The sequence below is a fragment of the Trachypithecus francoisi genome, unplaced genomic scaffold (assembly GCF_009764315.1).
Source record: "Trachypithecus francoisi isolate TF-2019V2 unplaced genomic scaffold, Tfra_2.0 Lachesis_group13, whole genome shotgun sequence".
Classification (NCBI taxonomy): domain Eukaryota; kingdom Metazoa; phylum Chordata; class Mammalia; order Primates; family Cercopithecidae; genus Trachypithecus; species Trachypithecus francoisi.
In genome coordinates, this window is record NW_022681458.1 from 14,135,527 (window position 1) to 14,156,622 (window position 21,096).

The 21,096-nt window shown below is 40.1% G+C and overlaps 1 protein-coding gene across 1 annotated transcript in view; it reads left to right on the top strand.

Annotated features, from left to right (window-relative positions):
• The window catches only part of IRS1 (insulin receptor substrate 1), a 66,693-nt gene extending 54,224 nt beyond the window's left edge, over positions 1-12,469 (top strand). The window contains 1 exon segment of the mRNA XM_033230038.1: positions 7,735-12,469. The gene's annotated coding sequence lies outside the window, so the exon portion shown is untranslated.
• The last annotated feature ends 8,627 nt before the right edge of the window (positions 12,470-21,096 follow it).

The window sequence follows — 21,096 nt, forward strand, 5'->3', positions numbered from 1 at the left end:
TGCTTTCTGGAAGCAAATTGACTCCAGGGAGAGGGCAAAGAATGAGATATCTATTAGTTTTTCACAAAAAGTAAAGGCAGTGAAAATAAGGTCTGTCTGATTCCCTTTTGTCTAATTATAGAAACAGTATTGCACACAATTTTCACCATCCATACGCTCAATGAAGTTGTGATTGTAATGTAAGTCTACTGGTTTGTATCAAAGCCAGACCTATAAAACCTGTATCCTGTAATCTGACCATTACAAACAAAATCCAAAACCCCAACGTGATGTGAAATTACAATAGAAACCTCAGAACTGAAATGCAATTTCTGTGAGTGAAAAGACGCTGCAGAAATAGTGCTCATGAAAGCAGAAGGAAGACATTAGTATGACATTCTCACTTGGTAGGGACTATTCTGCCATATTACCTTTATGTCTTTTCGTAACAGGTTTATTTTGGTTGAACTCTGTTAAAATTAAAGCTTCCTGGCTGGGCGCAGTGGCCCACACCTGTAATCCCAGCACTTTGAGAGGCCGAGGCGGGTGGATCGCCTGAGGTTGGGAGTTCGAGACCAGGCTGGCCAACATGGTGAAACCCGTCTTTACTAAAGATACAAAAATTAGCCACGTGTGGTGGTGTGCACCTGTAATCCCAGCTACTAGGGAGGCTGAGGCAGGAGAATTGCTTGAACCCAGGAGTGGGAGGTTGCAGTGAGCCGAGGTGGCACCATTGCACTCTTGCCTGGGTGACAGAGTGAGACTCTGTCTCAAAAAAAAAAAAAAAAGAAAAGAAAAGAAAAAATTAAATCTTCTTGCCTGAGAGTGCATGTGGTCTGACTTGAAGAGGGACTTTTTTTGTTTTTTGTTTTTTGTTTTTTTTCCTGAGTCCTTTTACCTTGAATCTGTCATGTACATAGGACAAACTATAGTATTGGTAAAAGGGAGATTGGAAACATTTTGATTTATATTTGAGGGAAGGAGCTGTTATGGTCTTAACCTCATTTTCATTATCGGCATGCTTCCTGTTAATAAAAAGAATGGGAAATAACGGAAGTGGATATTCTTTGGCTTAAAAGATGTATTAGTATTTATTCAGATGTCTTTAATATATCATTGACAGACTACTTTTAATTACTGAGAATTAAATGTTGTTTTAGTCTGTCTTCTCCACAAATTCCTAACCATCCTGAAAAGTTTCCAGAATCTCCTTCTGCCTTTGGTAGCTGGGGAAGGAGAAATTCACGGGACTGACAGAATTCAGCCCGGTAACCTCAGCCAGAGCTGACAGACTTGATGGTCGCCTTTTCGTCTTCTTTTTTTTTTTTTTCGTAATGCGTGTGCCTTTCTTCATTGGTGGTCTCCTGAAGTCACCAGCCCTGCCAGAAGCTCTTTCACTGGGACAAAAGGGGAACTGGAGCGAGATGGCCTCTCACATGTTGGCAACTCTCCCTGAATTTTCTTCCTTGGCAACCCTGCACACTGGAAGGTCTGGCCGGCAACCTTGTTATTTTCACCAGCCCTCTCCCATGTGACTTGCACCAGGCAAAAGTGCTATTTAAGCAGCTCCATTAAAGCACTGACTTGGCTGGTTGGCTTACCCTTTGCCATTTAAGACCACAAAACCAAGTCTTTCCAGCTCAATCCTGGCCTATTTTAAAAGAAGTTGGTTTCCTTTCTTTAACTAAAATGGCTTTCTCCTTTCAACATCCAAGTAGCAAACATGTTGGTCTTACCTCTAACTTTAGCTCAATCTTCACTTGATGTGTGTGAGTATGATCTGAAGGCTTTAGAGTTGAGAATTGAGAATTCACGGGTTAGTTTTCTCCTTTTCCAAGCTTCAGCTTGCCCCCATACTTCCCAGCTGTCCCTTGTAAAGAACGGAGAGCTTATCCCATGTCCCAGACTTTAGAGGCTCTCTGGATTTAGCCCTTCTTTATGTATCAGCAATATGACCATAGCTAATAGCGCTAGGCCAAGAGAATGCAGCTTACTCCTATGCTACTAACTCAAATGCTAGAACCAAGGCTTTAAGCTGGGAAATTCCTTTAATAAGTGTTTCACAGTCTATCCATAGGTCAGTGGTCATTTTTATTCATCTGAGATTTTATAGTGGGATTTTATTGAGGTATGAATTTGAATGAGGAACACCCATCTATTACCAGAACTATAAAGGTATTTGAGACTGCTGCTAATATGTGTGTGTGTGTGTGTGTGTGTGTGTGTGTGTGTGTGTTTACTGGGCTCATTTGCCAGATTCAGGTATGCTGAATGTGTGTGTTGTAAGGTGCTTTATTAATATGCATTCTAGAAGACATGATTTGCTTCCAGTTAGTGGTACTGTGAATTAAGTGTATTAGCAGTGAGGTAACTGAAGAAATGAATTGTGGTAGGAGGGAAGGGTATGCAGTTTAATGTAATTGTGTGAAATAAGAAATCAACAGACGGGAGAAGACAGAATAGAGAGAGGTCACAGGCATCACTATCAGAATCTTGCAAGGTACAGAGCTACCCACTGACCCCTCTGCTCTTGTGAAGGGAATCTTTTCTAACCTGAGAGGAATCCTTCTGCTCTCCTGGCTCTTCCAAATATTTTGCCTGTGCCATTCCCTTAAATACTGAGGCTTTTGGAAACTAAAGCCATGGAGCCAGAAGATTTTCCTACTTTCAAATTCCTGCTCTCCCCATATTATACAATGCATTGGGATGATGAGAATGGGATGGAATACCAGGAGCCTTTAAAAAGTTGGATAACATTTCAAAAAAATTTCTCATCATGGATTTTTAAGAATGGGAAAGATCGAAGTATGATTAAAACAGTTTTTTCCTCTCCTACTTAGACTTTTTTGGGAGACATTAAATGTAGTATTTTAAAAGTTCAAATCCTTTAAGTGCATTGTGAAATTACCACCACAGCTGAGTAGTGGTTTTCCTGGTGGCGGGGAATATAATTCATGTTTATTCCTTCTTTACATCTTCCTGTATTTTATACATTTTCTGTCTTATATTCAAGATATATTTTTTAAAAAACACAGCTGTTTGTGTTAGCTGAAAGCGAAATATGCTGTTTTGATTCATTTCTTTAAGTGGAGGAATTTAATTTATATGAATTTTCTACCTCCGTCTACAATATAAGATTTCAAACAATGACCTCTATTGAAAAAAAAGTCATCACTACAGTCATTTTTTTAAAGCACAGTTGGATAAGGAAGAGTTATTTTCTAACAATTTAGTTTATGACAGTAGCCAAGAAACTTCGAATATTTTACTCTTATTTCCCTAGTAAAAGTAGAAACGACTAGCAATGCCCCAACTAGATTTTTTATTACTATATTGCACTTGATTTAACATATTGGCAAGAAGTTTCAAAACATATGAATACAGGATAAAAACATTTGTCAATTGTTTTGACCAAGAATGCATTGCTGAAAGTGTACAGACCTTTCCATCATACTTATACCCTCGTGCTGTTTCCAGCTGCTTTCCCAGTAAAATGATCAGTAAGCTGAGACAGTGTAAAAGGAAGCAAAGCCTTTATTTGTTTTTCAGCTATTGTAGGCATAGTTTAAGTCGGTAGAACCCAGAAGATGTAAATTCCTACTAGATGCAATAATGCAATAATCCATAGGTCTCAAGTTGCATTGCTCAAGTGTTGACTTATTTGATAATGCTTTAAAAATTACATTTTTCATTACTGGCAACAGGATTAGGTGGGTTTTATCTTACGAGAATATACACGCAGAGGGGCATAGTAGATACTGATGTGGTGATGAAATTTTGTCAAAATGTAATTTCCTGCTACTAAATCTCATGACAGGTGCATTGTATTTCTGCCTTCAGAAGTTATTCCCCAATGATGTAACCAGAATATATTGTAGGAACATCACCACTTGATATTTGCAGTGTCTTCTCTTAAGGAAATGTTTTGCCTTTTGTTTCCAGTTTCTGCGTGTTACAAATGAATTTTTGCATTTGTAAAACTTTGTAGCAATATTTGCTACCTCTGGTCAGTCAATTTTCTCCTTTCAGTCAATTGAAGTGGTGTAGATATAAAGTGTATTAAACATGTATGGCTATGCGGGCTTTTCCCCTGCTTATTCCAGTCCTTATCATTGTATTTATGCTTTACTGCATTGAATGACAGACTGCAATACCCTCGTATGGGCATTGCTTTTTTTCTTTTTTAAAAATATATTAAGTTACACAAATGTTTGCCTTTTTTGAGTGAGTTGCTTTATTCAAGTTCAGCCTTGCTTGATTGTGAGTGTGTGGAGCTAGGGAGATACAGACAGATGAACTTTAGTCTCATTAAGCTTGTGTTGAGGTCTGTCTCTAAAGGGAGGAGACTTCCTTACCAACAAACTCATCAGAGCAAGTGTTGTGTACAACTCTGCTTTTGGAACTTCAGTCTCGGAGCTCTTTGGCTTTAGATAATACCTCACTGGGAACTATTACCCAGCTTAGTCAGTCCCATTATTCACCATATTTGGCTCTTGAAGCTTTTTGGCTGTCTCCAAAGATCAAACATGTTCTCAGAGGGCTAAGACTGGCTACTATAGAGACTATTCAAAAGAATATGCCCAAGGCTGAGCAGGCATTCCAAAAATGCTGCAAACAGTGGCTACATGACTGGAATAAGTGTGCAGCCCCCAAGGTGGCTGTTGTGAAGGTCAGTTCCCACTGAAGGATGTCCATGTAGCTGAACTTTATGTGCATACACAGATACACACGTCCTGTACAAGGACAAACAGGTGTGAACTTCAGACTTTCCCTTTATGTTTGTCCAGATCTCTACTGCCTGTTCCCATTGCCACCCCCTCGTCAGCATTGCCTCACACTTTTTACCGCTTACTTTCACTTTTTCATAGTCTCTGATGTTGAATGCCACCAACGGGCAGCATTTGTGGCTGAGACAAGTGTTGATCAGGACTTCAGATAAGGGACTTTGAGAAGTAGTGTGCTAATAAGTAAGACTGTGGAAGGAAGGTATCAGTGGACCTGATATGTCCGTTTATTCCCTGCCCTTTGAACATACTTGTGGATAATGACAGGGATCATTTCCAAGTGGCCCAAAGCAGTAGATTTCAGCACCCAGTGAAGCCACGTTTTTTTCCCTCTCCTCAAAGGGCCCCGGGTCTCTGTCCTTATGCATCCATGCAGGTTGGTACGTGTGATGATAAAAGAGGGTACAGTGTGTTCCTGTACAAAGCTCTTCACCCACCCCTTCTGGAGAAGAGCCAGATAGGAAATGAAAAACATACCATATGCCCTTTGCTTTTCCCCCATTTTATATTCGGCAGTTTGATTGTTTGTCACAAGTCCTTTAATAAAGTATGGCCTTCCTGCCTAATTAGAGGCCCCGGAGCTGTGAAGCTCTGTTAAGCACTAATCTAGAAATTCTAGTGGGAACGTTCCTATATGCATTCAGGAGAAGCTTGACAGTAAGAAAGAGATCTGGAGCTTGTTGTGGGGAGTTTCCTAGCATACCAATGGCTTGTGAAGGGATGGGCTTTCCTTTCATTTGTAGACACCACACAGAGTAAATCCTGTTTCTCTGGCAATTAAAGGGGCAAACTTGGAATGCTTTCATTTTTTGTTTGTTTTTACATTGGGATCGTCATGCCAAGTCTTCATTAGTCAGTTAAAAAAATAGTTTGTTTACCTGTCTTTTAGAGGCAGAGTTAATATTTAAAAATAAACAGAAATCTCCTAAAACTAGAGTCCTCATTTGGTAAACTCTCACTTATCAGAAAACCATTGCGTAATGAATGATGACTGATCCCAGCCATGATCATTCCCTTCAAGAGGAGACAGAGGGAAAAAGATATTACGTTGGTCCAAAAGTAATTGTGGGTTTTGTAATTTCTTTTATGGCAAAAACCACAATGACTTTTGCACCAACCTAATATATTGGTCTACACTTATGTCGTGTGTATTTTGGAAGTTGTTGCTATCCTTGTAGGTGATGTGGATTATTATTATTATTATTATTTTTTGAGACGGAGTCTCGCTCTGCCGCCCAGGCTGGAGTGCAGTGGCCGGATCTCAGCTCACTGCAAGCTCCGCCTCCTGGGTTTAGGCCATTCTCCTGCCTCAGCCTCCCGAGTAGCTGGGACTACAGGCACCCGCCACGTCGCCCGGCTAGTTTTTTGTATTTTTTAGTAGAGACGGGGTTTCACGGTGTTAGCCAGGATGGTCTCGATCTCCTGACCTCGTGATCCGCCCGTCTCGGCCTCCCAAAGTGCTGGGATTACAGGCTTGAGCCACCGCGCCCGGCGGTGATGTGGATTATTACTGCTACATCTTGACCATATGTCAATGTAGCATGTCCTTGTTGTCTCTATAATTAGATAAAGACCTCTTAGCTTGTCATTCAAGGTTCTTCACCATCTACCTCAACCTATGTTCGTAGACTTAATTCCTTCTATCCCTCCTTAGAAACCTTGGGGTCCAGTGAAGCCACTTCCTCTACTTGAGCCTGCTCACGGCTGCGATCTCACCCTGTAGGACCTTGTCATATGTTCTCAGTGGGAAGTGTCCTTTTCCTTTTCATGTATTTTACTCCTATTTATTAAGTTCCGCTATGTGGCAAGCCTTATGTTATGTTCTGGGACTGCAACCCTGAAGCAACATAGACACAATCCCTGTTTCCACCTCCCCAAATTATTCTTTTTCTTCCAAAACCAAGCCAGGTGTGTCAGTGAGGAGGTGCTTCCCTTACACCCCCAGCTGGGAGGATTCTTTCTGTCCTCCACATGTCTAGAGCTGCTGTCCCCATGCATGTATCACAGCATGTACTGATGTCTGCTTCACATGCCATGTATTTATGAACAGAACTTGCCTTCCTTTCTGGAATTACTAAAAGGCAGAGTTTCCAACAGAATTCAACTCTCTACAGTTCCTAGTATTTAGTGCAACCATGTACTCATTCAACAAGTATTTCTTATTTACTTTCTGCTAAATACCCTTTGGTGCACGCTATAGATACTGATATTTATAGATAAGTTTTGAATGCATGAAAAATAAGGACCTCTAAAAGACTATGTAATGTAATCTTTGAGTAAAAGATGCTCTACGAGGTTGAAAAAGAGTCTTCACTCTGAAGGGGAATCATGGATAGTGCCCCTTTAAAATTTACCTTCTTGACTTGCGAAGAAGAAATGCTGTGCTTCTGCCTAAATAACTTATTTCTATTAGACGTAAATCTGAATCCTTTTGTTTTCTTATTTAATCATTAAGTAGGTCTATTTTGCTTGGGTCTCCCTTTCCATCTAAAATTCTCGTGTCAAACAATGTTTGTGCACATTAAAAATTGATTTCCGATCCTGTCATGTGAAGCTCTGCAACTCTGCAGCTGACTTTTAACCAGAGGGAGATGGAACACAGACTGACTACAACCCGCTCATACTGGATGGTCATTTTACATAGCAACTATAATGTATGTTTTTGCTTCCATCACAACACCAAAGAATTTTCTATTTTTCCTTTGCTAAACCTCTGAAACATCCAGCTCATGTTGATTTGTTTACAGATTCCACATTGATGACTTTTAGTTAGTGATTTCTTTAGACTCTTGCATTTTGAAATAAATAAAAAGCTAAATACAGTTTGTTGATTGTATTTAGGTGGACAGTACTATTTGTTCCTGTAATTTCAGTTTATACGACACTGCTCCTTGTAAAAGAAAGGTTCTGAAATAGTGATTGTACAGTTTGAGATGCCTGTGGTGATGAATTCTTTCATTTTTCTTTTCAGAATGAAGACCTAAATGACCTCAGCAAATCCTCCTCTAACTCATGGGTACCCAGACTCTAAATATTTCACAATTCACAACTAGGACCTCATGTCTTCCTCATCAGTAGATGGTACGATGCATCCATTTCAGTTTGTTTACTTTATCCAATCCTCAGGATTTTATTGACTGAACTGCACGTTCTATATTGTGCCAAGCAAAAAAAAAAAAAAAAAAAAAAAAAAAAGCACTGTGACACCAGAACAAGGAGTCTGCATAAACTTCATCTTCAACCTTAAGGACTTAGCTGGCTACAATGAGCTGATGTGCCCATCACCATGTCATGAGAGAATGGGTTTACTCTCAATGCATTTACAAGATCCATTTCATCTGCTGCTGAAACTGTGTACGACAAAGCATCATTGTAAATTATTTCATACAAAACTGTTCACGTTGGGTGGAGAGAGTATTAAATATTTAACATAGGTTTTGATTTATATGTGTAATTTTTTTAATGAAAATGTAACTTCTCTTACAGCACATCTTTTTTTTGGATGTGGGACGGAGATATACAATGTTCTGTTGTAAAGAGTGGAGCAAATGCTTAAAACAAGGCTTAAAAGAGTAGAATAGGGTATGATCCTTGTTTTTAAGATTGTAATTCAGAAAAAATAATATAAGAATCATAGTGCCATAGATGGTCCTCAATTGTATAGTTATATTTGCTGATACTATCTCTTGTAATATAAATCTGATGTTGAGCTGAGTTCCTCATAAGAAGTACTCTTAATTTTGTATTTTTTCCTATAAGACAATAGGCCATGTTAATTAAACTGAAGAAGGATATATTTGACTGGGTGTTTTTAAGTGCCAGCTTAAAATTGGCAATTGAATGGAAGCAAAATTATAAGAAGAGGAAATCAAAGTCTTCCATTGTATATATTGTAAAGAGAAGGAGATGGGTGATTCCTTCAAATCAAAAACTGTCTTTGGAATGAACAATGTGGGTGTTTATAAATTCTGGAAATGTCTTTCTATTCATAATAAACTAGATACTGTTGATCTTTTCTTCTCTCCCTCCCCCCACCACTTCTGTAAGTTTCCACTCTATTCCCACCATTTTTTTTCTGTGCACACATTATGATATATTTCATTTCCTGCATTGTCTTGAGAAAGATGATAAGACAAGTGAGGTCTTGCTAACCAGAAATGAAAATTCCAGAAAGTGTTTTGCATTATGACCAGGGCTACGTGTCACTTTCCCTAAGATCCTTACCTTATCTCGTATTTTTTGAGAACTTCCAGTGTTACATTATTTAACTGAATGTAATTGGCCCATTTGCCTTGGTGGGTGCTGGCCTGTTAGTGATTAGTTAATAACACACAGTATACAGAGAGCACATAAAAGCTTAATGATCTGCTACTGAAACATCTAGCCAGCAGTGAAAATGTTAATTCTTTTCTTGTTTGGAAAGTATACACGTCTTGGAATTTTTTCCATGTGAAAAAGAAATGGCAATGAATGCATTTAAAGATATTGCCGACAGATTTTTAAATCTTTTTTACCAGGACACTTCCGAAAGGTTAAATGAATTAATGCACTTATCAGGCTCCTTCTGAGTCTGTGGGAGCCTCTATCTCTCTCTCAGGAATTCCCAGCCCTACTATTGGAAGGAGCAACATTTTCTTTCTCTGAACACCTAAGCTCCCTGGGTGGGAGTGGGGACTACAAAGTAGGGGCCAGGGTTGGAGAGCATTGTGGTGGCTGCTGCCTCCTGATGAACTGTGTGGGGACCCCAGCTCTACTCAAAAGGGAGCAGAGATAAATGGAACCCCTCACACTGCTGAGGCCCGTGTTACTGTTCATTCAACCAGATGGCATGTACCTCACAGACTGTTGTGCAATGTTCATTGTTGCAGATTTTAATCATTTGCATGCTCATCAATTTCTAAGATAAATAGGGTCTAGAGTCATAAGAATCCATTGTTTTCAAGGAACTTGCAGAATTACATCATTTCCTATTAGTAGAGAGGACTACCCATTTTGAAAATCTGATATGAAAGTTGTTTTTTACTCTTTTGTAAAAAAGACTTTCTTAGTCAAACTAACTTTTCATATTTTCAAGCATTCTGATTCATACTCTTGCTAGTGGAAGACGAGAGCAAGCTCCCCTGCTCTTTTCCTTTGAGGACTGAAATAGTTAAAGAGAAATCAATGAAGAAAGTCACTCCCAACCATTTTCCTGTAAAGCTGGTTATTATTTCTCAAGGAACCTACACTTTGAATATGTGTTACCGAGATACCTCTGCATGTGGAATTATCAACATGTTTTGGATGAGAGCAGAAATGAACGGACTGGAAAAATCTATCTCTTGGTTTCTATTTCTCTGACTTTTTGAGTCAAATAGCGTAAAGGTAGAAATTCTTATTTAAGCTGCTTCTAGTGGTACCTGAGCTGGTTTTGATGGTAGCATCAAACTACCAATTTAAAACTGGAAGTTGCTGGTACTCAAACCAAAAACTCATGCTCTGGCAACACAAAGGGTTTCCTTTGAGCAACGTCAGCTGCTAAGTCCTTGTGTTCAGTTCCCATTGAGGAGAGTTGGCTTTTATCCATTTCAAAGGATTTGTAGGCCAGCCAAGGGCTTTCATTATTGAGGCATCTAGTGGCCTCTGGTTAACCTAGAAGTTAGTGGGTTTTTCTTCATGACACCAACCTCTCACAGCGTTCTTCCTTAGAGACTTAGGCAGAGTTTTAAAATCCTCTTTTGTGAAAAGAACAAATATGTTTCATGACTTTGATGATATCTTCATTCTGGGCAAAAGAATGGCCCTAGAACCAGCTAGAAGGGAAGAGAATCCATTAATGATCAACCACCTGAGTCAATAATGACAAATCAGTACTGATGTTACATTTGTGGCTATTTCTTGCTGACTTTCAAAGGTCAAGGACTCTCTTGACTAATCTAGTGACTGCAAAAATGGATCTACTAAAAATCATCTAGCCAGAAGTAGAGATTTTTAACCTTTCCTTCTCTGGCTTTTGTCTTCTAGCTATCATTTAAATTTGAGACATTTGAAGTATTAAGAAACAATTTTTCTGTATGGTAAGAAACAGTATTTTACAATACTGAAGCCCTATTTTATTCAGTCTTGCATCCTGAATGCAATATAACACAAAGTTGGAAACTTTAATTTTATTTACTGCAGATGGTTAAAAAAAGGGCAGGGAGGCAGGTGGTAAGGGTTTCACCATCCACTGACAATGAGAGCCATGAAAAATAGTATCCATGTGCAGTCTTCCAACTGCTGGTGACAGTGATCCTATATTTGATCTCATGCTGCTTTTGCAGAGTGCTCTGTAGGTCAGTCCATCACACAAGGAGGCCCTGAATCCAGACACTGTATGAATCAAGACCTTGACTGGGGAGAGACAGGACCCTTTTGGTAGGAATGGGAAGGAGAATGGGTGGAAGCCAATATGAAATTTCTTCTTTGCAATGACTTGACATGGGAGTTAATGTTCCTAGGATACCGTGAATGATGAATGTTAGTTGGAGGTAATGTTGTATATGTGTGTGTGTGTGTGTGTGTGTGTGTGTGTATGTGACGTGTGTGTGGGGTGTGTGTGTATATAGATACATATACACTAGATATATAGATGTATATATACATCTGTATAGGTATATGTGTGTATAGGCTTGTGAGAAACTTGAGAGGAAGAAGCATGCTCTAGGAATGTGAGGAAATATGACCTTGCCAAGACTAAAACACCTCCAGAATGTGAGCTCAGTTATGGAGAACAAAAACAGCCCCATAGTCAGTAGAACACCGAGGATAAACCGTGGTGCCGTGGGTCATTTCTGAGACAGCACCACAGAAGATCTTCGTAGTCCTTCCAGAGTTCTGTAAGTCTGCCTCCTGAGTATAGGTAGAGAAAGTGTAACCTGTTGTGTGTCTCCCACTGCTTGTAAACAGAGCATCACATGAAGTGCAGAGAGGAGGTGGAATGATATTGGAGGTGCTTAACCCTCCTCGAGGAATTGATTATGAATAAAGAGCTTATAATTAGCTAATATGATCAGAAAACACACGACTTACGTGGAGAGTTATCTTTCTTTTCTAGTTTGTGAATGACTTGCCATTTGTGACGGATACACCAAAAAGATCTGGTGTTTTAGACTTCTGCCATTCACCTGGCATTTAAATCTCTCTTTCCTTATGCTGTTAACCAGTATGCCATAGGATAGGACAAATTCAGTAAACAGGAAAACTTGTCCGTATTTGCATAGACATTTGTAGGTTTTTTTTTTTTTTTCTTTTTAGAACTTCGCCATTGGCTTAAGAATGTAGTTCCCCAAACAAGTTTTTCTTGCAAAGTACTTTCCTTACACCTCTGGGCTACAGGGTGGGCCAAATTAAACACATATGTATTTTCATTTAATGTATGTGTAGTTTGGTTTGTCATCTTAAGATGGTGGTGCTGTCCTCGGTGCTACTTCATCTGTGTACACAAAGACCAATGCATGGTCTGTATTGCTACCAAAACATTTACTGTATATATGTGTATAACATGTATTATGTATATATGTAATGGGTACCAGGCCAGGTATATATTTTTTATTTAGAAGTGTTTCACTTTTCCAGGTTTTCTTTATAGTGTTATGCTTATTTTCAATTTTTTTTTTTCCTGATTCTGTCTGGTACTTAGAATTGTAGTGTCTTTATCATCAATTAAAGAAAACTGTCTAAATGAATTCATGGATGTAAATGTTAGTGGTCCTTAATGTCTTTGATTGCTGGACATGAAACAAACTGCCAATTAAATGTTGCTGGGCTGGGACATTTGATTGGGTAAGAGCAGTGTATGCTATTTAACATACTTTCCTAAATGATTTTGGAGCAGATACGTGGACCTCACCCTACCACTCTTCAGTTGGCTTTCGACTGGCCAAGTGTATAAAGAAAAAACCTCAGTCAAGATTTTAAGCTGCTTTTGATGGTGTGCTGGCAAAGGGAGGGGGGAGAGGGGAGTAAAAATCCATCCTCACGGTGGAAAGGTTTCCTGTTCCCTTGACACGCATACTTGAATCTTAGTGTGCACATAGATCTCTTAAAGAGTTTGTTCGGCTGGGTGCAGTGGCTCACGCCTGTAATCCCAGAACTTTGGGAGACCGAGGTGGGTGGATCGTGAAGTCAGGAGTTCAAGACCAGCCTAGCCAAGATGGTGAAACCCTGTCTCTACTAAAAATACAAAAAAATTACCTGGGCATGGTGGCAGACGCCTGTAATCCCAGCTACTCGGGAAGGTGAGGCAGAGAATTGCTTGAACCTGGGAGGCGGAGGTTACAGTGAGCCGAGATCACACCACCGCACTCCAGCCTGGGTAAAAGAGCGAGACTCCATCTTAGGGAAAAACAAAAAACAAAACAAAACAAAAAACAATGCAGATCGCCATCTCAGGTCCTGGGGCCAGGCCTGAGATCCTGCACTTCTACCCAGCTCCCAGAAGAGACCAGTCCTGCTAGTTCTGATGACACTGAGTACTGAGGCAAAGCAGCTGGTGTTTCTCAGGCCTGGCTGCATATTAGCATGATCTGAGTGGCTTTAGAAAACACATCCATGGCCAGTCCAAGTCAGGAGATGCATACTGACTGAATTGGTCGGAGGTGGGGCCTGGACATCCATTATCATTGTTGTTGCTGCTGCTGTTTTTCATGCTTCCCAGCAGATCCTAGCAAGTGGTCAGTGCTAAGAACCAGTGCTGGAAAGAGTTACCCAAACTTGTCAGATTACCACAGAGCAGCTATTAGAGATCCCGATTCCCTGGAGTGGTCTAGGCATGTGTATTTTTAAGCAGGTGACTCTTCTGCTTGGAAAGTTTGGGAAATCCTGATTTCTGTACAACTGGAGCTTTGTGGGCCATTCACCACTAGAAAGGATAATAACACCTATAATTTTTGAAAATAATAAATTATGTTGCCAATATCGAAGCAGTCAAGCCCTCCCCTGCTTCTCTGAGTTATCTTGCTTAAACAACTTAAAATAGAATGATTGATGTGTCCTATGTTTTAGGGCAAACTCGCGTTAATGGACGCTTTAGTATTTAAGGCTGGGCATGGTGGTTCACACCTATAATCTCAGGAGGTTCACACCTATAATCTGGGAGGCTGAGAAAGGAGGATCACTTGAGGCTAGGAGTTCAGGACCAGCCTGCAGAAAAATGTGAGACCCTATCAGTAAAAGCAATTAAAAAATTCAGCCAGATGTGGTGTGCACCTGTAGTCCCAGATACTTGGGAGGCTGAGGTGGAAAGGTTGCTTGAGCCTCTGAGGTTGAGGCTGCAGCAAACTATGATTACACCACCACACTCCAACCTGGGCCACAGAGCAAGACCCCGTCTCAAAAAATTTTTAATTAAAAAAATGTAATATTATTACAAAAATTTTTATGAGCATGATGCTCCACTGAGAGTATAAAGACTGACTTTTCCACCCTTATTGGGTGCACCAGGCTAGAGGGATCTTCCTTCTGTCTGCCAGTGTAAGTGATTTTTTTATTGTGAGGAAGCAGCACACAACATGATTTAGTAAATACTTAGAAGTCATTATTTGATCTTCACTTTATATGATCTTCCTCCATTTATACTTAAACACTGATTTTTCCCTCCCAGTGATATTGCAAAGCAAACATCACTCTAATCCCTATTGAAATTATATGTAAACATCACTAATTAGTATTAATTTTAGGGAAGTCTACTTGGAATGAATTAACAGTGCAATTTATAGCATAATTGTCTTATTACCTTTATATACATACAGAAACAAAACAGCACGTAAAACGTCAGCGAAAGTCCTTCAAGAATTAATGGTCAAGGAAAATTTGTAATTACTTCACTGATTCTATTACAAACAATGGCAACGTTCATTCTGCATTCATTGTAGGCTAGCCACTAGAATTTATATCAATTATTTTAATTTCCCAGCAACCCAGAGGTAGATAAGGAGTAAGTCTGTGGTCACAGGATGCTAAGAGGAGGAACTGCTTTCCACACTGAGGACTTCCTTTTTTTATTTTTTTTCCTAGACATAGTCTCACTCTGTCGCCCAGGCTGGAGTGCAGTGATGGGATCTCAGCTTGCTGCAAACTCTGCCTCCTGGGTTCAAGAAATTCTCCTGCCTCGGTCTCCCAAGTAGCTGGGATTATAGGTGCATGCCAACATGCCAGCTAATTTTCATATTTTTTATAGACACAGGGTTTCACCGTGTTGGCCAGGCTGGTTTTCAACTGACCTTAAGTAGTCCACTCAAGGACAGGACCCCAGCCTCCCAAAGTGCTGGGATTACAGGCGTGAGCCACTGTGCTGGGCCTGACGACTTCTTGATGGTTTATATTCTCATTGACACCACTGCAAATCTCTGGTTTCCAAGTACTTCAAAAATAATTTTCCATTAATTAAAAACATTGTTACTCCAGCTGCCTTGTGTAGCAAATTCGCTGAGCAAACATCATCTCACATGAGCCTGAAAGTAAAGTTCTGTCCGACTGATAACTTTCACCCTACAAGGTAACAGGGCCTTATTCTATTTATTTCCATTCTTTGTCTTGGTGTCTAGCTTAGATCATTTGTGTCAAAAGTCATTTTCTGGTTCCTATTGATTTTCCCAATAAGTGCACCTCTTTTCAGCAACAGGATTGAAATATCTGGCTTTATTTTAGGAACACACGGGACAGTAGGTTAAACGTGAAAGCCACATGAAATCCTAACAGCTGTGGTTTTAGACATTAGGTTTTATGTATTACCTCCTGTAAACCCTTTTAAATGAGAACGCCTACTATTATCTGTTAGGGATATCAGTGATTAGAAAAATGGCCAAGATTGGCAATGGGAAAAATGTGAAGCAGATGCTTGAGTATCATCTGAATTGGAGAATGAGTCCTGAAGCGAATGAATGATTGAAGCTCTTCTCTGATATACATTCAGTGTTTTTCAGAGCTTGAGCTGCACAACACCTGCATCAGAGTTTCAACAGGGCATAAAACAATACCTTTAACAAGGGTTACAGGAAACTATATCAATAAACGGTTCCCCAATAACACACAGACACACACACACAACCCCTTCTCCCTTCTCTCTGGGGTCGTTCTACACCTGACCTTGGAGAAACACATTATTGGAGTTCATTAGGCAATATCCTATCTGCTTCCATTTCTATGTTAGTTGCCCCAAATCTCAAGGACTAAAGTCCCATAATTGTAAATGTGAGAGAAGAAATCATACAGCTGGAGTTCCTCATTGCTCCTGAAAAGCAAACAACCCATAAAGTAAAAATAGTAAAATGTGTCTAAACTTATGTAGGAAGTAGCATGAAAATAAATGTATTAGGCAAATTTTTATATATACGGGATCATACAGAATTTTCCTAATACTATAAAATAAGCATATATATATATATATGCATATATATACGTAAATAGAAGGCTCTGTTCCAAAATATTAAGAAGTGGTATGTCTGATGGCATTGTGGATAATTTTCTTTTCTATTTTTTTGTAAATGTTTATAATAATCATATCTCTTTATCAGGAGAAAGAAAACAATAAAATATTATTTAAAAATACAAAGGGGGTTGGATGAGAATCTTAGTGAATCCCCACATTTAATCTTGCTACTCCATAGTCTATAAATCAAAGATCAATTCCCTGTTAGGACCCGGAGGCCAAATCCAGCCTGCTGCCTGTTTTTGTAAATAAAGTTTTATTGAAACATAACTGCACTCATTCATTTACACATTGCCCGTAGCACTATGACAGCAGAACTGAGTGGTTGCAACAAAGACTGAATGGCCTGAAAAGCAAAATACTCTTTGGCCCTTCACAGAAAATAGTTGCTGGCCCCTGCCATAGATGTTTGCAAGACAGAAGTGGGATCTGAGGCAAACTTCCTTGCCCTGGGCTTCTGAAATTCTCCTGGACCTGCTGAAAAAGCTATCCTGGAAGATGCTGGAGCTTTGTTGCTGCAATTACAAGTGCTGTTGGACAGAGTTCATGATCCCCTCTGATTCCTTATGCAATTCATTGTCGAAGTGCTAAAAGGACTTCTTAAAAGTGTTTATCTACAAACACCAGAGCATTTACAGCTGGGCAAGTAAATACAGTCGAGCTAAATTAGAGGAGAGCTAGGATGATACTTTTTTGTTGATGCCTCAATTGTTCTAGATAAAAAACAAAAGAGGTAGCAATCAGTTAGAGTGGTCCTTTTCAAATAGACATTGGGTTTCCTCAAGGGTCCACAGGAAGTTCAGAGCCAATTGCGGCACCCAGAGTGACAGGACCTCACCCCATAGGAGGGACAATAAACAGGCAGGTCTTTTCCATTCTCTTTTTCTAACTTAGGGGATCAGCTGCAGTGCTGAGAATAGAGATGAGTTCCAGGAACATGAATTCTGTCCAGGAAGACAGTGCATGGTAACCTATCAGAGGAGGATAAAATATTTGGGGATTACCGGGTTAAAAAAAAAGAACCATTGTTCTAAATTGAGTCATAGATAAACTAGTAAGGCATTTCCTTGGCATTTTGATCATAAAATCCCAATATTCATTCATCATACCCTAAGGTCTAGAAGGGGACTTGTCCAAGGCCACCCAGTTGGAAAGTGGGATTCCAACTTAGTTTCATTAATAATCCAAACGCATGGAAACTGAAAAAGAAATCCATGTCCTTTAAAATCCTGATATACCTTTACGTCACTTGGTTGACAAAAAATGCCGTGGAGAATCTCTTGATTTTCAGTTTTGATGCTCCAGACACAAGTCGTGCCCCTCCCCAGGGCCCACTCTTCAGTCCAACTTCCTTCTCCAGCGCTTCTGAAGGCTTCTGGTTGAGTCAGGATGGAAGCGCTCCTCGACTGTCTCTTATTATCCTCTTAACACACAACTCTTAATTAAAAGTTTTTTCCTACCCTAATGGGGTACACGCTGCTTCTCATTTGCTTTTCACAAAAAACGGAAGCCAAATACACACACACACACACACACACACTCCCTGACCCCACCCACCCACCCATACAGCCAGCCACACACACACAAACACATTCCACCCATACACACACACCAACAAACACACCCCATTCATATACACACACAATTCAAGGAGGAAATGTTAATGATTTGTCTAAAAGGGGCACTTTTGTGTGTTTTTTTGTTTTTTGTTTTTTGTTTTACATCAGCAGAGTGTTTCTGGTTTAAATTCAAATGCTTCATTTAATTATACATCCTCCTCTCCTTCCCACCACACACGAACTATTCCAGTTAGGAGAGTCCCATCCCCCATATGTGAAAAAAAAGATGTAAAGTTGTGAGTCTGGTTTACTTCATCTGTTGAAAAATAAAGTAAGTTTGGCTGAGCTAAACAAACTTCTTCCTGAATAGAGTAACCCTCCCATTTCTGTTTGCCGAAATGTTTGACAGATGGAAATCTGACAGGGAGCATTTCTTTTAATGACCGTGTGAAAACTTCAGATCTTAGTTTTGTCTTGCCACTAACTAACTGTGACTTCAAGCAAAGCACTTCTCTGGCTCTCCAGCTCTTTGTTTATAAAATAGGAGGGATATCTGATCTTAACCTGGGGTTCAGAATTTTCTCAACGCTCTCAAATTGAATGCAGTGTTTTTTGTGGGTGTGGCTGTGTCCATTTTTGCTTCCTGGGGAAAAGGGATTGTGACTTCCAGCGAATTCACCAAGGATGCTGTGATTGCAGAGAAATGGTTTGTAAAAGCATAACATTTCATGATTTTAAACTTTCAGCTATGCTTCCTGAGGGGGTCAGCTGAGACAGCAAGTGAAGAAAGAAGTCATCCTCCTTAGGACAGCAGGCTGTGAGCAAGCATCCCTTCCAACTCCACAGTCAACAGCACCTTACAGGAACAGGCAGAGAGAGGCCACAGGCTCAAGCAGGAGATGTGTTAGTTTAGCCGTTTCTTTAGGTTGTTGATATTAGCTCCTCAGACATGTTTATTAGAGAAAAAAGGCTATGATTGGGTTTTGTAGTTTGTAGTTGCAATAAAATTCTGTGTTTGAGTTTAAAAGAATCATGATTTTTGTGATTCCCTAGCAAATTTTATAGAATTAGGAACTGTCCTAGGACACCCTATTCTTTCTCTCCTCATTGCTACACCTTGGCTGAGAGTGGGTACTCCCCCTTACCAAATGCTTTCATGGGACCCAGAGTCTTTCTGGAATGGAAAATACGTATCTGATAAGCTTATTATTTTTCCCAGAGGTATATGAAATTCATGTAATTAGCTCCTAGGTATTTGCCTCAAAAAGAAAACCTACCCTGAGGGAAGAAAGAAGACACTTTAGCAAAAAGGGACTGCTTGCTAATGGTGGCATCTTAGGTATCCGTGTGGGGACCTATTTTCGGGGGAGAGTTGAGACACATAGCATGTTACAGACAGTGAGCCTTGCAAGCTATGATGGCGAAGTGGCCCTTTTCCCTTCCATGTCATTACAAACAAAACAAACAAACAAACAACAACAACAACGGAACTGTCCTTTGAGCCCGGTTCAGTGGTCACATCTGTAATCCCAACATTTTGGGACGCCAAAGTGGGAGGATTGCTTCAGCCCAGGAGTTCGAGACCAGCTTGGGTCACATAGTGAGACTCCACCTCTACAAAAAGTAAAAAAAGGTAGCCGTGTGTGGTGGTGTGTGCCTGTGGTCCCAGCTACCTGGGAGGCTGAGGTGAGAGGATCACTTGAACCTGGGAGGTCAAAACTGCAGTGAGCTATGATTGCTCCAACCTGGGTGACAGAGTGAGATCCTTGTTTCAAAAATAAATAAATAAATAAATAAATAACTTGACTTTACAAATGGTATAGAACTTGCATGTTTGCTAAATGAAAAAAGCTCCTTTCTAAATTTTTGGAGTAATTTTAATTCTGGATAAATTCACCAGAGATATACTTTTCCTCCCCTTTGTTTTTGGAGAGCGAGGGTCCCTGCTTGACTGGTGCTCTCAAGTCCTGTCTGAGTTCAACACCCGTTTTCTCACATCTCTGAAGTCATCTTCTATAGACGACCCCCGATTCCACCAGTATATCAAGCTGGCTCTGACCTGCCCCAACATGAACCTTGCTTAATTATGTTGGCAGAAAAAGAACTGAAACAGGAAAAGAACTAAAGAATTTCCTTCTGGCTGACAAACAACTCCTTGTTGCTACTAATGGGAAATCTATTTTTACTCTTCCGTACCCCAGCGATGGAGCTCATCTTCATGACACAAAGAAACCCTCAGCCAAAAATTTTTAAAGTACAGGCTGGGTGTGGTGGCTCATGCCTGTAATCCCAGCACTTTGGGAGGCCGAGGTGGGTGTATCACTTGAGATCAGGACTTTGAGACCAGCCTGATCAACATGGTGAAACTCCATCTCTACTAAAAAAATACAAAATTAGCTGGGTATGGTGGGGGTTGCCTGTAATCCCAGCTACTTAGGAGGTTGAGGCAGGAGAATCGCTTGAACCCAGGCGATGGAGGTTGCAGTGAGCTGAGATCGCGCCATTGCACTCCAGCGTGGGTGACAGAGTGAGACTCTGTCTCTGGGGAAAAAAAAAAAAAAAGTACATTACTCATTGGAGATTATGAGCTCAAAATACCTTCTCTAAGAACCTACACTATAGCACGTCAGGTAAGAAGTCTGCGCACCGTGTGCTTGTTCCATAAAAATATTGAACCCCAATGAAGCCATAATCAACCATTAAAGATTTTCACCAGCGATGACCATGCCATTGAAATCTGCCATTTAATTTTTTTTATCAGTTATGGAGAGATGAGTTTATATTCTCAAAATGGGCTTTGGCATTGAAATGAGGCAGCCCTAGGCCAACCTGGAAATTCCACTAACTCACGAAGAGGCCATGGGAAAATTGTTTAACTTCTCCATGCCATAGTTTTACCATCTGCAATGTGGGGATGATGATACTTTGCAGAGGTCTGGGAAGTTATTAAAGGCACCCCGCCGTAGGCAAAGCATTTTGAAAATGCTCATCCATAGCTGGCTCTGAGTACTTTGTAGACATTACATAATAATTTTAATTCTCAACAGCTTTACAACTTTTGGACAAAATCTCTTCCTTCATTCCAGTTTGCTCTACCTTCTTGTAACTGTGAAGTTTAAAAGGACTTAGACAAGAGGAGAAATTCCTTGCTTGTAGTCCTTATCCTATCTTTGTGGTTAAAAAAAAAAAAAAAATGTTCAGGGAAAGTTCAGGATGAAGCCAAGATGGGATTTTTGTGATCATGGCACTACTTCTCAGAACTGCACTCATACAGTTTCTGAGCACCAAACTGGCCCTGATGAGGAAATGGAGGTCAGGAATAAGG